Source organism: Pteropus medius, unplaced genomic scaffold (genome assembly GCF_902729225.1).
Source record: "Pteropus medius unplaced genomic scaffold, Ma_sr-lr_union100, whole genome shotgun sequence".
NCBI lineage: Eukaryota > Metazoa > Chordata > Mammalia > Chiroptera > Pteropodidae > Pteropus > Pteropus medius.
In genome coordinates this window covers 2,853,808-2,868,096 of record NW_024353909.1, presented here as the reverse complement: position 1 = coordinate 2,868,096, position 14,289 = coordinate 2,853,808, and the positions used below count along the sequence as shown (strand labels likewise).

Here is a 14,289-nt window from a genome sequence, read left to right as displayed (position 1 = left end):
GAAGAAATAACCCCATCCAAGTTCATGAAGTTACATGCAAGTCTTTTGTACTAGAAAATGCCAAAAAAAAGGAGCTTCTTGCCTAGCTCCAAACTCAGGGTGTCCTGGCATGGATCACTGACCCCTCATGGGGCTCGCGGTACCTGATGCACGTGCCAGAATGTGGCAGGAGGTTTGGTTTTGTTTTAAGTCATTTGTATTCTGAAGAGTCATAGAATATCGGTGATATGATTTCATCAATGTGAAGAGTTCTAGAAACTATCATCTGTGGGCACGGCGGGCATCAGTGGCAAGAAGCTAGATTTGTAGAGGAAGAGAAAAGAACTCTAAGAGAATCGTACACTTTCTTTTTGAAGTCACTCCATTCCTTACCCACCACGGGTTTAAAACTAACCAAGGAAATGCTCTCCATCTCAACACACAATGCTTTGGTGAAGGTAGATGAAAGGTTTATTTCCAACGTGAGGTTAATCGTGAAGTAAAATGCCACTGGGCAAGTGGGGAAGAAGAATGCATCCCCTAAATGCTGGGGGAAGGAAGTGAGACATTTCTCTCTGGCTCTCCTGGCCCTTTGATCATTATCCAAAAGATTCATTAAGAACGAGTTAAACAAATGATTAAGGCAGGTGAACCAACGTGAGTTAATGACGATATTATGAGGACACTTTGAAGAGTCCACCTTCCTCAGTGTAGAGAACTTAAGCACCTGGTTGCCCACATCTATCACCTGAGGGCAGCACTAGACCAGATCCACGGGGACCAGGTATCAGGGTGAAATCAGGGACCGTTGTTTTGGGGCTCCGTCCAATGTCACCCTAGGTCCCTCCAACTGCAACTCTACTTTTCAGTATTTCAAAGTGTAATAACCCTTCAATACTCATGAAAATAGCTTCTCAATTTCATCCCACAAAGGAAGTAAAAGGAGTTCAAAGTAAATTGACCTCAGAGGGTTTATAAAACGCTCGAAGAAGAAAGTATCTATTTAGAATCAGATTTTCCTAATTCTTCCCGAAAAGGCAATGGAAGTCCGAGGACTGGAAAACTAAACTAGGGGTCAGGGAACATTCCTTCTTCTTTACCACTAAGAGGGGATTTATGAGGCTGCCATGGGGACACAGATGAAATAAGATACGGCTTATTTCCATTTCTAACGAAGAAGCCTCCACATATAACTTCTACGTCTCCTTTTTGCTTCACTGTATGGTAAAGTTAACATTGTCTCCCCACAACCACCCTTAGTTCAGACAGAAAAATCAGGCAATCGTGGTTGGAAGTCAGACACACAGCCATATTAACATTGTACATCATTTGGTAGGGAAATACACATATGCACAAGTATTGGTAGAGCAGTAACAAGCGAGTTACACAGTCTGATATATTTAGCGCCTTAATTATGTTCAAGCAGGATGTTCAATGCCCATTTTTAGACATTTAGTAAACTTGCTCAATGCTATAATTATAAAATCCATCTTTGAATGGTGATATCACCATTCAGTCAGTCAATATTATTATTAAATTGGGTCTAGCTACCCGAAGTACCTAGGTCTCTTAAAATATACTTATTTGCCCCAATACACATCGTGATACAAAATATCTAGAGTACTGATACATTAGTCGAATCTGATTATGCAAAGAGATGACTCAGTGGCCTTTCTTCTCCAGCACACACACGCTCGCGTGCACACACACACACACACACAATCACCTTAGATGGAGACAATCGGACATCTACGAAACAGAGAACACCCCGATGTGGTGGTGAGCAGTGTCTGAAGGTGCTGCTGTGCAGAGGATGGAAGGAATCTGCAACTGGGAGGCCACCTCCAAGGCCAGCACCTTTCTCCTGAGCGTTACGTGGGCCGCAGCCATCGTAGCAGAGAGTGAAGAACTCATGGTCCCTCTAGCACCGACCCCAGTCCTTGAGGCCTTTCCAAACATATCTATTCAGAAAGTAAAGAATCTAAAGAACTGCCACATTGCTTATGCAATGAGCAAGGAAACTGCATGGTGCTTTGTCAACGTTCCTGGAGCCCTCATTCCGTGAGTCTACTTGGGTCTTTGTTTTCTTGCCTCCTTGCCCTACTACAAGCAGAGAGGTGAAGGCAGCTGAGTTCCAATGAGAGGACAGACAACAGAGGTTAATTCAGGAACTTATTTTGCTTCTTGATCTTCTTTTTACTTTTCTTTTTTTTTAAGATTTTAAAAATCAAGTCTTCTTTTTGAGTTCCTAGGTATAATATTATTATTTGTGACTCATTCACTAAGAGGCCGTTATGTGCTTGGTGGAAGGAGAAATGATTAAGAAACTCCTGGACAAGCCAGCTTCCTTTACAAGCGGTCCAGAGTCCTCACCCCCAGCTAAAAACCAGGTTCCATTCAGCAGAGCAGGCGCTTTGCTACAGTTCCATCTGTGACCTACAGGTGTCGCCCTCTGCATGGCGAGGCCTGGAAGGGCAGCTAGCTGCAGGAGGCAGACACTATCTGGCCTAACCTGAGCATGTGGAAGTAATATACGCCTTCAAGTGAACTGTCTGGTCCTGGGGAAATAAAATAGGACATTCATAAGCAGTTACACCATCTGTCTTTATACCATCATCATCAACAGCAAGAGGAATAGCTCTTTAAAATGGATGAAAGCCCAGGCCGTCGGTAACCACAAAACTGTGAGCTCTGAATACCAATAAAGGTAGAGAAATGATTAAAAAACAGACATGCAAACAATGAATTTGCCTGGACAGCTCAGGCCTACAATGCTTTGCAGGAAGGGGTATGTTTTATTGGTCCCAAAAGGCTAAAGCGACCCCTCCGACCACCACGCCCCCGCCCTCCGCCGCCCCCACAACTAAGATCCAGGCCCTGGGCACCCACAGGAGGGGCCTGGCCTCCCTGCCTTGGAAGCACATGGAACCAGGAACACAATGGCATCCAGCTCTGCGGCAGACAGCTGCATCCACACTCTGGGCTCCTGGGCTGGTCATCCAGCCCTCACTCGTCTTTAGAGTACATACTTGATGCTCATGTGCTGATAGAGCACAGAGCGGAGGAAATCCCCCCCACCCCAATTACAGACCACATTTTCCATCCCCCGTAACATCAGCGGCAACTGGCTGGGCTTATGACAGAAGTCGATTTTTTCTATAGTATCAGCTACTGACAGAGGGTTGGAACAAGGGAAGACCTGATAAACCGACAATCCAGTTTTATCTGGAACATCCCGTCTTCCCTTCAGAAGACAAAGTTGCTTTCTTTCATTACGATATACAACCGCCGCCGTGCCATTTTTACTCAGAAATAGACAAGTCAAAACCATCTTCTCCCCAAAGAGTTTGATAACATTTTAGAACCCAACCCATCAGTAATGCTTTCTCAAGGGCCAAGTCAGAACCTGGGTGAGGAGGTCACCTCTGGTCCCTGTGTCCACCTGTTCTTGGCAGGAGGTAGGAGCCCCAACGCATTCCATACAGAAGGTGTGTTTTTCAGAAGACTCCAAGGAGGTTCTTCTAACCACCACCCCCCCCTCCCAGCAGAAGCCTGCTTCGATGTGATACACCCCACAGTAGCCCTAAAACTAAGGCACCCTTCCTACTTAGATACATTTTTATGTTAAGGGCCTAGGACAATAGAAACAAATACTGAATAACTGTGAGGTCTTCCTGGTACCCCTTCTGCCTTCAACTTTCACGTAAAACTGGCTGAGGGCCTTTAAAAATCTATTTCCATCACCACCTGCTTTTTACAACCTCTTCTCCCAGACGGTGCTTACTAGCGCTTGAGCCAAATCCGGTCTGCTCATGTCACTCACGTCTGCTGGTTAAGGGCGAGCCTTCAGGTGTAAGAATTTCAGCAGGTAAATCTATGCTAAGAGGTAAGGGTCGCAAGTGCAGATTAGGTTTTTGAGGTAACGATACCACAACTCCGGAACGTGTCGTGTTCCCTCCCTCAAGGGGGTCTTGCTATTCACAAATGCAAATTGTTCTCCTGACAACCTTACACTTACCCTGTCGGTGACGGTGACTGCATGATTCCCTGATCTGTGATGGATTCTGCTCCCAAAGGAGATGGGTGTGCCAACCGCAACCCCATGGAGATTTGCGACAGTTTTATGAATGACCCGGAAACTGGTTTGTGGAAGGAGTACCAGGCAGAAGCAAACACGGAGGCGGCATCGTCATGAAGTCAGCCCTCACCACCACCGCACGCACGCCCCGGATATTACCCAAGAAAACCTGCCAGTTGCTAAAAAATGATACTGTTCATCGAGTAACCGGGGCTGAGCGCCGTGTCCGTTGGGTGTTTTTACAAATTGCTTACAGACTTGAAGCAAGGGGAGTCAATCAATGACTAAGACTAGTCCTTCTGTTCCTAACTCTTAACAGGATAATGTAGATTAATTCAAACCTTCCCTCAAACCTGACAATGCCCTCTGAGTGCCTCAATGGGAAAGAAACTCGGAAATTCTCCTAAGAATCAGAGTGTCCGTACCCAAGGCTCTCAGGCGATCGCATTACTTAAATAATACACCGATCTGGGATCCCTGAAGAATGACATTGTTCTTTTCTTTTTTCTTTGGGGGAGCGATGTTTCAGGGTGGGGTTGAAATAAAGTGCGTTCGCCTGTCGGCAGACTCAAGAGCTGAGAAACATTAGCTGTCATGAACCACAATCAAATCAGGTTTGAAATATTTAGCAGTGGCTTGGAAAACGCGGTGGTGCAGCTCTGACAGGCGAGATGCACAGACACCCACTTTCCATTATAATGGAAATATCAGGCCTGTTCTGAATATGTATAACCCAGAAAAATGTATTGATTTTTCATTCGGCATTAAAAAAAATGAAATAGCCTGCAGCTGTCAAAAGCCTTTTGTTAAAAGCTCATCTTTCCTGGAATGAGGTTTACCAGAAACAAGTTTTAATTGTATATAGGACCTCTTCTTTGAAAAACAAAATAACCAATCTGCTTACTTTGAAGATAGGGTTAAAGCTTTTCCTTTCTCCATTTTCAACCTAATTAACCAAGGACAGCCACTGAAAGCAGGCGGCAGGAGAGGCCTGGTACACTCTGACTAGTGAGAGTGGCACGGAGGGTGGCAGCCACTTCTGCTGGGGTCTCTGTGGTGGGTAGCAGGAGGCACCCCATGACAGCATCTTGTCCTCTTGTTCCTGTAACTCCTGGATATGTGCTGCACTCGTGGCTACAGACTCACTGTAGGGCAGCTTGGCCAATCATCTGTGCTCGTGAAGCATTGCTGGCACACCTGGAAAGCGGGGGGCAGAACCCTCCAGCATGCCTAGTCCTCTTGGATTTCCTTTCATTATCCATGGGAAACCTCTAATGGCTACACATATTCTACGGAATACGCAGGCTTTATTTTGCAAATACAGGTCAAATCAAATTCCACGAAATAAAAGATGACGGCTAAGGTCTAGACTACTTATTTCAAATAAGACACAGCCCATTAAAATTCTGCTATGATAGAAACTTTAACAGGATACGATCTGCAACACTGATGGGCAGACAACGCCGCTGCTCCCGGCTCCACATTCCTTGTCCTACCTTCCCTCCTCTAGCCAGGCAGGAAGAGGGAAATGGGGGCGATGCCTGAGGCTGCACCCACGGGGGGGGGGCACTACGTATGCCAGACCCCTCCACGCCATTTTGGCAAGTGTGACCTCATTAGATGGTGACCACAGGTTCTACCAGTACATGACTCTCCATGTGCCCTGGGCTAGATCCCAACTGCACAGTGACACGCAGATCCAGGGGGCAATAAGCTACTCTGCACATTTTTTGGAAAGATGGCATCATGGTTTTATCCATGGGGTCTTTCTGGCCCTGACAGCGTGGCCAGAAACTGCCTGAGAGTCAGTAACTTCGAGTGCTTCAGTTTTCTGGGCTGACAACACCCCACCCCCAGCAATTCTCCCTTAAATCGAGGTGATCTTGCAAACTGTTCTGTTAACACACCTTACACTTGGAATGCTGGTAAAGGTTCTCTCTCACACATGCACATGGAATAGGAAACTTACAAATCTACTCGGAAATTCTCTGTGGATAATCACCTGAATATTATTTTTAATTGCTGGCAAACTCTGTCCATTCTGCTTTCTACAACTTAACAGGGCATAGATTGAAGACAGTGCCAAATCATGAGACGAAGGGCCGGGGATTCCAATCCACACTGGTGAGTGGAACATTTCGAGACACGGCTATCACAGTCCAGGCAGGAGACCTTAAAGGGGTAACTGAAGGGTGAGGGTGGGTTTGGGGAGGTGGTGTGGACAGAGGCTCCAAGGCTAGCACACTCATTTATTCATCAAAGGTGTAATATTTCCCCACCTTCTCATAATAAGACGCCATTTCTTCTTCAACAGACATGAGAACTCCAGGGCACTAGCACAGACCTAGGCATCTGGTCTCTCCAGTGGATGGCAGGTCAGCTGGCCTCCTGCACTGCCACTTGCCCGGGCTTCCCTCAAGTCCCTCTCTTCTGTAGGACTCCTTGCACTGGGTCTAAGAAACAGTACAGGGAGGGCGGAGGTAGGTCTCCCCATCCAGGTCGCCCTTATCTTTGGCATTTTCCATGTTCTCACCCGTCTAAGCCCTCTGCCAGGCCGGCCATACTGCCGAGGACCCTCCTCTACCAGCTGGAGTGCGTGGTCAGGGGTCTGCCTTTTTTTTTCATGCAGAGAATTTTCCCATCCCGGTGGCTTAAAAAGTACAAATCTCACCAAACAAAGCTGCCTCCTCAAAGATGACATTTATAAAAAACGGATTTCGTTCCTCCGAGAAGTAAGACAAGAGCAGGAGAGGAACTGGGTGACACGTAAGATCAGACACACTCCCTTCCTCCAACGACGAGTTCTTTTTCATGTGGATCCTCTGAGTGATCATTTTACCACAAGAATGCCTTTTACCACTAGGTAGGTATTCATTTACCAAATGCACCTGGGCAGCGGCGCCCGGAGTTTCTGGGTAGGGCTTGAAAGGCAGGGGAGACCTGCCAGCTTTCCACGGGGCCGCCGGGCAAGGCTTAGCAGCAAAGCCCGGCGTTGAAGGAATTCAGCCTCCTCACCGCCCCCGCCCCAACCTTCTTTCCCGTCCCCACCCCGCTGACCCTGCCTTGGGCACCAGGCGAAAACAATCAGCACTCTGAAGGCGACTCCGGGTATTATTAAAATGACTAATTGGAGAATAGAGACCATTTATGCTTTTGTATATTTGAAGATCTTGCCACTGTTTATAGAAACGAGAAAAATGGGGACGATGCGGCAAGGAGGAGCCTGGGCAGGCTGGGCCCGGGCTGCAGGCTGCATGCTCAGCCCCTGCTGGAGAAAGCAAGGTCGGTCAGACAAGAACGGATTCCTGGGGGAGCCTTCTCCCTTTGCTTTGGACGTCACTTCACCTCTAACTTGAGCATCGACGAGAGCGAGCATTTTATGGGTCCAAAGTGGCCCTAGCCTGTGGAGGCCTCCCAGAGGACATGTCCCCTCTTCGAGCTGTTCTCCTGTGCAAAGAGCGCAGGACGCCAGAGCATTCAGTGAAAAATGCTGCCCTTGTGTGGCGAGGGACCCGTCCTGCCATTTTTCCCTCTCCCGGGGCAAGGCCACTTGGTCATTTGAACAGTTTGTCAAAACCAAGCGAGAATTATGGGGGTGGGTGGGGGTCAAGAAAGGAGAAAAAGGGAGGAAACGCCTCGAGCCGGTATTGCAACAAGTTCCATTTATCTGTGTTCTTAGCAAAAGCACCTGGGTTGCCCCCTGCAGAAATGCAGAAAGGATAAAAGCAAACGAGAGGTGACAAAGCACAAGGAACGAAACATGTCGCTGACGCGCCTGGTGGCTATTCACAGGAAGGTTTTTTTTTTTTAAATAACTGAAAGATGTGAGTTCCCGTTCGTAAAATACAGACCCGACCCTGCAATGGTTTCGGAATCCGCACTGAGCAAGAAATCCAGCTCGGTCCCCAAACTCCGAAGCGAACGGAATTCAGTAGGGATTAGTCCCCTTGGATTTCCACAGAGCTGGGATTGTTGCTGTTACTTTCACACATGAAATGTAAAAAAAAAAAGGCAAATTCCCCGAGCATGTTTGTCGCAGAGCGTGATGTGATGGTGTTGTCATTTATGGAAATAATTCGGGCCCATCTCCTCCTCCCCCACCCCCCATTTTCCAGTCCAAATAACCATGAAAAATTACACTTCAATGTCAGGGCGACGACAAAGGAGACGCACTCTCGGGGAGCTCGGCGGATTTGCAGGGGTTTTTCCTTTCTTTGGACAAAAACTACCTTCAATTGTACTTCGTTTAAAACGTGATCTAACAAATGCATTTTGACAAGTCCCTTTCTCTTTTTCTCCTTTCTTTCAAACAGTATTTTGCACAGTTTAACCTCACACCGAACTGGAATGTTCTAGAAAGAAGCCGCATGCAAAATAGAAGGTCCTTGAAACCAAGAAGGGTGAAACCACGAACCCCCCAACACCATCCCCTCCCCCCATCTTAAAAACAAAGTAGTGGAGGAAAATAATGATCGTGATCCAGCGTGCTACTGAGAGCAAATGGTAATGTCTTAACAAGGGAATATCTGATAGGTAAAGGTGAAAAACGCCCGGGGTTAGCAGAAGGAGGAGGGTGTCTTGATGGAGGAAGAAGGGGCTTCATGTGATTGCTCATCAGGATAAACCACTACATGGATTTGGAACAATCATCTAAGATGTACAGTCAGAACCGAGGGTTCATGACCACGTGGGCAGTAAAGAAGGAAAGCCTCTCTGATGGGGTACCACTTCCTTCCTAGTCCCCCCTCCTCTATAGAAAGGGACATTTTTTCAACCCAACGGATCTGCCTGAAAGCTTTTTAACATTCCAGGTGTGAGGCCTGAGCAGTCCCTACAAGCATCTGTCTTTCAGTTAACACCCTACTTGAAATAAACACTGCCAGGCTTCCACAGTTGGAGGGGAGAAGACAAGACACATAAACACACGAGTGATAGAGTGTTTAAAAAAAAAAAAAGGTTTCCATTATAGAAAACTGGTATCCCCTTCTGAGTCCAAACTGACTTGTTTTGTCAGAGAGCGAGCGATATTATGCTTAATGCAAAAACAAACAAATAAACAAATAAAAACTATGATGTGCTTCCTAATTTATTTATTTTTAATTGGAAAATGCTGGAAACACATGGATGAGAAAAAGTCGAGGCGGGCCCGTAAGTGTACTTAAGCACCTATATACAAATGAAGGTGCATGGGGAAGGCACAGGATGTACCAGGAGTGATATTAGATAGTGGTAATTAGAACCTAATGGGCATAAGTGAAACCTTGTGGACAGTTCTCGTAACAGGAACATCCATCCAGGTTGATGGATGCCATCTCTACGGGAATGAGAGCAAGGGAAGGAAAGGTGGAGGGTGGACGAGCAGACCCCAGGTGACACAATTGGACAATGTCAAAGGAAATGATGGAGTATTTGGGGCGAAGAGATGCCAAAAAGCAAATTGAGAGAGAAAAAGGTGAACATTTTGTTTTTAGCCATCAAAGCACACAACAGAGCAAAATAAAACCATGCATCCAGGGGGTCTGAATCACATGACCACACAAATGAGGGACTCGAATTTCCAGCCTGTTTTGTTGCTTTACTCTTCTGCCCACAGTGTCTGAAGGGTCTCTAGCCCGTTAAGAAAACAGCTTACCCCTGTGAAGCACAGAATGCATGCAGAAATAGTAGCCTACTCCCACCAGTGGACAGCGGAGTGAGGGGCTGTCAATGAACTTCACTTTGCATGATCATAAACCATGTATATGCACATCTGGTAAAACAAGCTGATTCATAAAAACAAAGCACAAACAAAAACTTACACTTCCCAAACCAAATCTGAGAATCAGACTTCAGGCAACTTTGGCCCCAGAAAAGCACTGGCTACACTGCTCTCCCTTGGCCAGACCCAAGCGTGCACAAAGGTCACTGCATATGTAACCCCACGGCACACTCCAGAATGCAAGGCTAGAAGTGCGCTCTGTTTTGGAGGTGGCCCAGGACAGTCTTCTACCTCCAGGCTTGCTGAGGAGTCTTCAGGTGCCTACCATGCATTCATTGCCTGATGCAAACGGAGAAGAGCCTGCCTCTGCCAGGAGCATTTATGATCACACCTGAGACATTTAAGGATGTGTCTACACGTGGAAAGTCGGAAACTGGGCCATTCTCCAAATCCATCAGGTCCCCCAATGTGCTTCAGTCAGACCACCGGGCGGGCAGCAGAAGCAACATGTTTTCATTGACGCTTCCTAGGAAGTTACAAAGAAAGGGAAGCAGGAAGCTGAGGTATAGAGAAAATCCACAGTTTTACGCTCAAGAGCTTCAATGGGAGAAAAACCAGATGGAACCGCTAAACCGTTTCCATTTTTAACATGCACCTTGTACAGCTCTTCTGTGCCCAAAGGGAGAAAGAAAATTCTTGGATCTTCTTCCTCCTTTTTAGAAATTTCCGAAGTTATACCAGTGGTTGAATACAAAGCCTCTGTATTTTTAAAAGTTGGATCCTGTACAATGAAATGTTCTTTTTCTGGGGTTTAACAAAAACGCCGGCGTCACCGCCACAGCCACACCTGCTCTTTCACAAAAATGATAGCCACCGCAGCCCCTCCTCAAAACTCCCAGAGCTGCGAACCATATTTCAGCTTCGGCCTCCGGACGGTGTTTACCTATTCAGCTCGTTCTCCCATAAGGTGTTTCTTACACCTAAAAGCAGGCTGGTAACCCTCGAAAAGCAACACATTCCATTATACCCTCCCTGCCCCAAATTTACACTGTGATACATCTCAAGGTACGAAAACACGCAGTTGTGTTCATCAAGGCGAAGGCTCAATAAAAGAACTCAGATTTCCAGACTCATATCCATACGCTTTAATGCCGGAAACATTTAAAAAGAAGTAATGCATGAAACCAAGGAGAAAGAAAATGTTTCCACGAGATGAGAAAGCCACCAAGGATCTGGGCAGAAAGTGCAACTCAGTGACAAAAGAATTGGTACTTGGGACAGTTATGAATAAGGGAGCTACAGAAATGTCTAGCGCACAGTTACATTAAAAAATAATTCTGGATGTTCAAATTCTCCTGTGTGCACACCGCAACTGGAGAATGTACTAGAAACCCCCAACGGGAAAATCCCTATGTCATAATGCTTCCTCGACTTCCAAAAGTGGACCACTGTTTCTAAGTGAATAGGGACCCCAAGCAGAGAGAATAAGGAAAAGAAATCTGCAACAAGTAAAACACTTTGCTTCATATTTTAAGGCCAAGATTTATAGCAAGGAAGTGAGTAAAACAAGCCAAAGGTGTGAGTGAAAAGTAGCCAGAAAGCAATGCAATCTGAACAATGAGATCGCCCAGCGATTTGGGGTGGGGAGAATGATTCTGTACTTACTGAGCAATATCTTTAAATATAACTTGTGGGGGGTGGGATCTAGACAGTAACCAATGAGAAACTTTAAAAAAAAACAACTAGGTAATAGTGTATCTTAAATATATGTTATGGCAGGGAAAAACATCGATTTGTCTGAAAGGATCTGTGAATTGACTCAACTATTAAAAAACTTTGGTGACAGGTTGGAAAGAACAGGAAATGTTCCAAGGGAATGGAAATGACAGAAAACTAAGCCTTAAAGAGAAATAATGTGAAAAATGAAGATACAGGAAGAAGAGATGAATGCGTCCATGGACTAAAAATCTAGCTGTGTAAAATTTAGCTAGATAGAATTAAGAGGGTAAAATCAGAAAAGTCTGTGTTTTAGTAAACATAAAAAAATATAAATACAAATATATCAAATATAAAATAGGCAGGGTAGTCCACACACGGATAAGGCATAAAAGCATAAATGTGCATAAAACAGATTTAGTAAAATGATGGTTTGCAGAAACCTGGTCACCAGATGGATCTGCCCTTGTTTTGAGGGTCTTGCGGGAGCTGACCACAAGCACCTCCATTTTGTAGACTAGGGGGACTGAGGCCTGGAGAAGTATGGGCTCTAAGACCACAAAGTGAAGTGACCCAAAGAAGGGTCTCCAACGAAGGATGAGGGAGCAAGTGGTCACGGTGACACTTACACAGTCAGAGAAGCGAAGAAAGCAGCAGTGGGCAGTTTGAAGGGTGAGGCCCGGCCCCCTGCTCCCCGGATGCTGGCTGCTCAGGACCCTTCCTCAATCAGAGCTGTGACATTGAGGCGAGTGGCTGTTCAAAGTAGTATCTACTTTAGCTTTACACTTTGAGATGAACGGCATAGCAGGGATCAAAAGGGGCTCGCCAAAACCAGCACCCACCAGAAGCCAGCCCAAGATGCTCCCAGGCAAATAGTACCCCGTTAACTTCCTGCCTGGTGCCAACGTGGTACCTCCAAAATACTATCACGTTTAAAGACAAGGACAAGCCACACCTCACTCACTCTCTCCCCCCATATTTACACACACACACACACTCCTCCCTTCATGCTCTTTCTGGAAGGGGGAGCCCCAGAAGTAATGCTCCCAAATGGCCCGGGGGAGTGCCTGTCACAGATATTCCGGATCCAGGGTGAGGTCCAGGGGCTGCCGCCACCCCGAACCCTCGCCACGGAGAACTAGCAAAAGCAAGTAATTGCTTTTTCCCCTTCCACTAATAAGCTTTTCAGCAGAGGAAGAATTCAGCTTCCTGTAGTCAACAGACCCTTTTTTCCCTGCCTCTCTTCGCTCCAAATAATCTAAAGTGACTGCAATTTCAGTCCTGGCTCTCCAGCATTCAGCTCCACCGGCTGAGGTCAGAGGGTGTCAAGTGAGGGCTCTCCATTTCTTTTCTACTCGGCCTTCACGCCACCCATGCTTCTTTGTAACTGAGGCGACCTGCCTCCCCAGCCGGGCTGCTGTCTGTGTCACCAGCCCACGGTGTGCATGGACTGTAGTCAGGATTCCAGAAAATGCTTTTTTTTTAAGGCTCAGAAAACACTGGGGGAGGGAGAAAAAAAAAAAAAAAAAAAATCCTCTCCTTGCTATAAACAACTGATTAGTAATGACCAACTACAGATGCTCTGGTGACCTGAGCCACTAATTTCCAGGTTTTGAGAAAATACATTATAGTAGAGTGTGAGTGTCTGAGTGTGTGAGTGTGTGTGAGTGTGTGTTAAACCAGGGGCTGGTGGTGTGGGTCTTGGTTTAGTTTTATGCAAATGACTCTGGTTCCAGATTCTCTCCTTAAGCTCTTGCCCTGCATTCGCTGGCGTCGGCGGCCTCGAGCCCGGCTTCGCGTGGAAATCAGCGGCGCCCCACCCCTCCGCCTCACTCCCCAGGTGAAAGAAATGTGGCTGCAATTAAGAACGGGCAGCACCCGCGCCTCCCCTTCTGGCTTCACGGAGACCTGAGCAGACAGCACAGGCTGAACTGAAGGTGAGCAACACGGACGAAGGGAGACGGACCGACGGAAGGAACAGGTGTGTGCACGGGAGGAGGGAGGCCCGGGCAGGCAGGTTCCTGGCCTTCGGGGGAGAAGAGGGTGATGTGCAGATGCCAAGAAGCCTGCTTCTGGAAAAGCAGCCCCCGGCAGGGGAAGCGGAGGCAGGTCTGGGGAGATGCTGCTCACCGGGCCTGCGGCCGATGCCCGTGAGGTTCTAGAAGGGAAGAGAAGGGGAGGTGTGTCCAGGGAGAAAGGAGGACGCCTGTACACACCCCCCGCACCACACGCGCCAAGGGGAGGTAGACACTTAGTCCTGGCTGCGGCGAGGCCTGTGAGGGGAATTTATTTCCCTCAATTATGTGCTCTTGTCCCCAGTCTCAGTTCATCAGCACAGTGCAGCCAAGTCCATGAAAGGCTCCAGAATGAAGTAACCCCACGCACAGGGATGCCTGGCACCTGCCCGCAGGGCTGCCAGGGCTGCAGCCTCACCTGGCCCTGAATCAAGCTGATGTGGGCTCTCCGGTCTCACCCCCACCTCCCACCGCCACCCCTGCCCCGTGCTCCATGTCAGGCCGCCCTGCCCGGCCCCTGGAGCCTATGGCCTGGGTGTCACCTTCTCTGACCCAATCACAAATGCCCTGATTGCAAAGAAAAAGAGGATTGCAAAAAAAAAAAAAAAAAGAAAAAGCAAAAAGGGACTGATCAGTAGAAAATGCTGGCTGCTTTCCTTTTGTCCTGCCGGGGCAATCCTTCACTGCAGAGAACCTGATTGTGAAAACCACTACTGGGCACGGAAAGCCTCCATTTGCTTGAGTCATTAGTATCTAATAATAATGATGATGAGGATGGTAGCAGTAAGACAAATATCACTCAA

At 47.2% G+C, this 14,289-nt stretch overlaps 1 protein-coding gene across 1 annotated transcript in view; it reads right to left on the bottom strand.

Annotated features, from left to right (window-relative positions):
• The window catches only part of ZFHX3 (zinc finger homeobox 3), a 230,586-nt gene that overhangs the window by 47,804 nt on the left and 168,493 nt on the right, over positions 1–14,289 (bottom strand).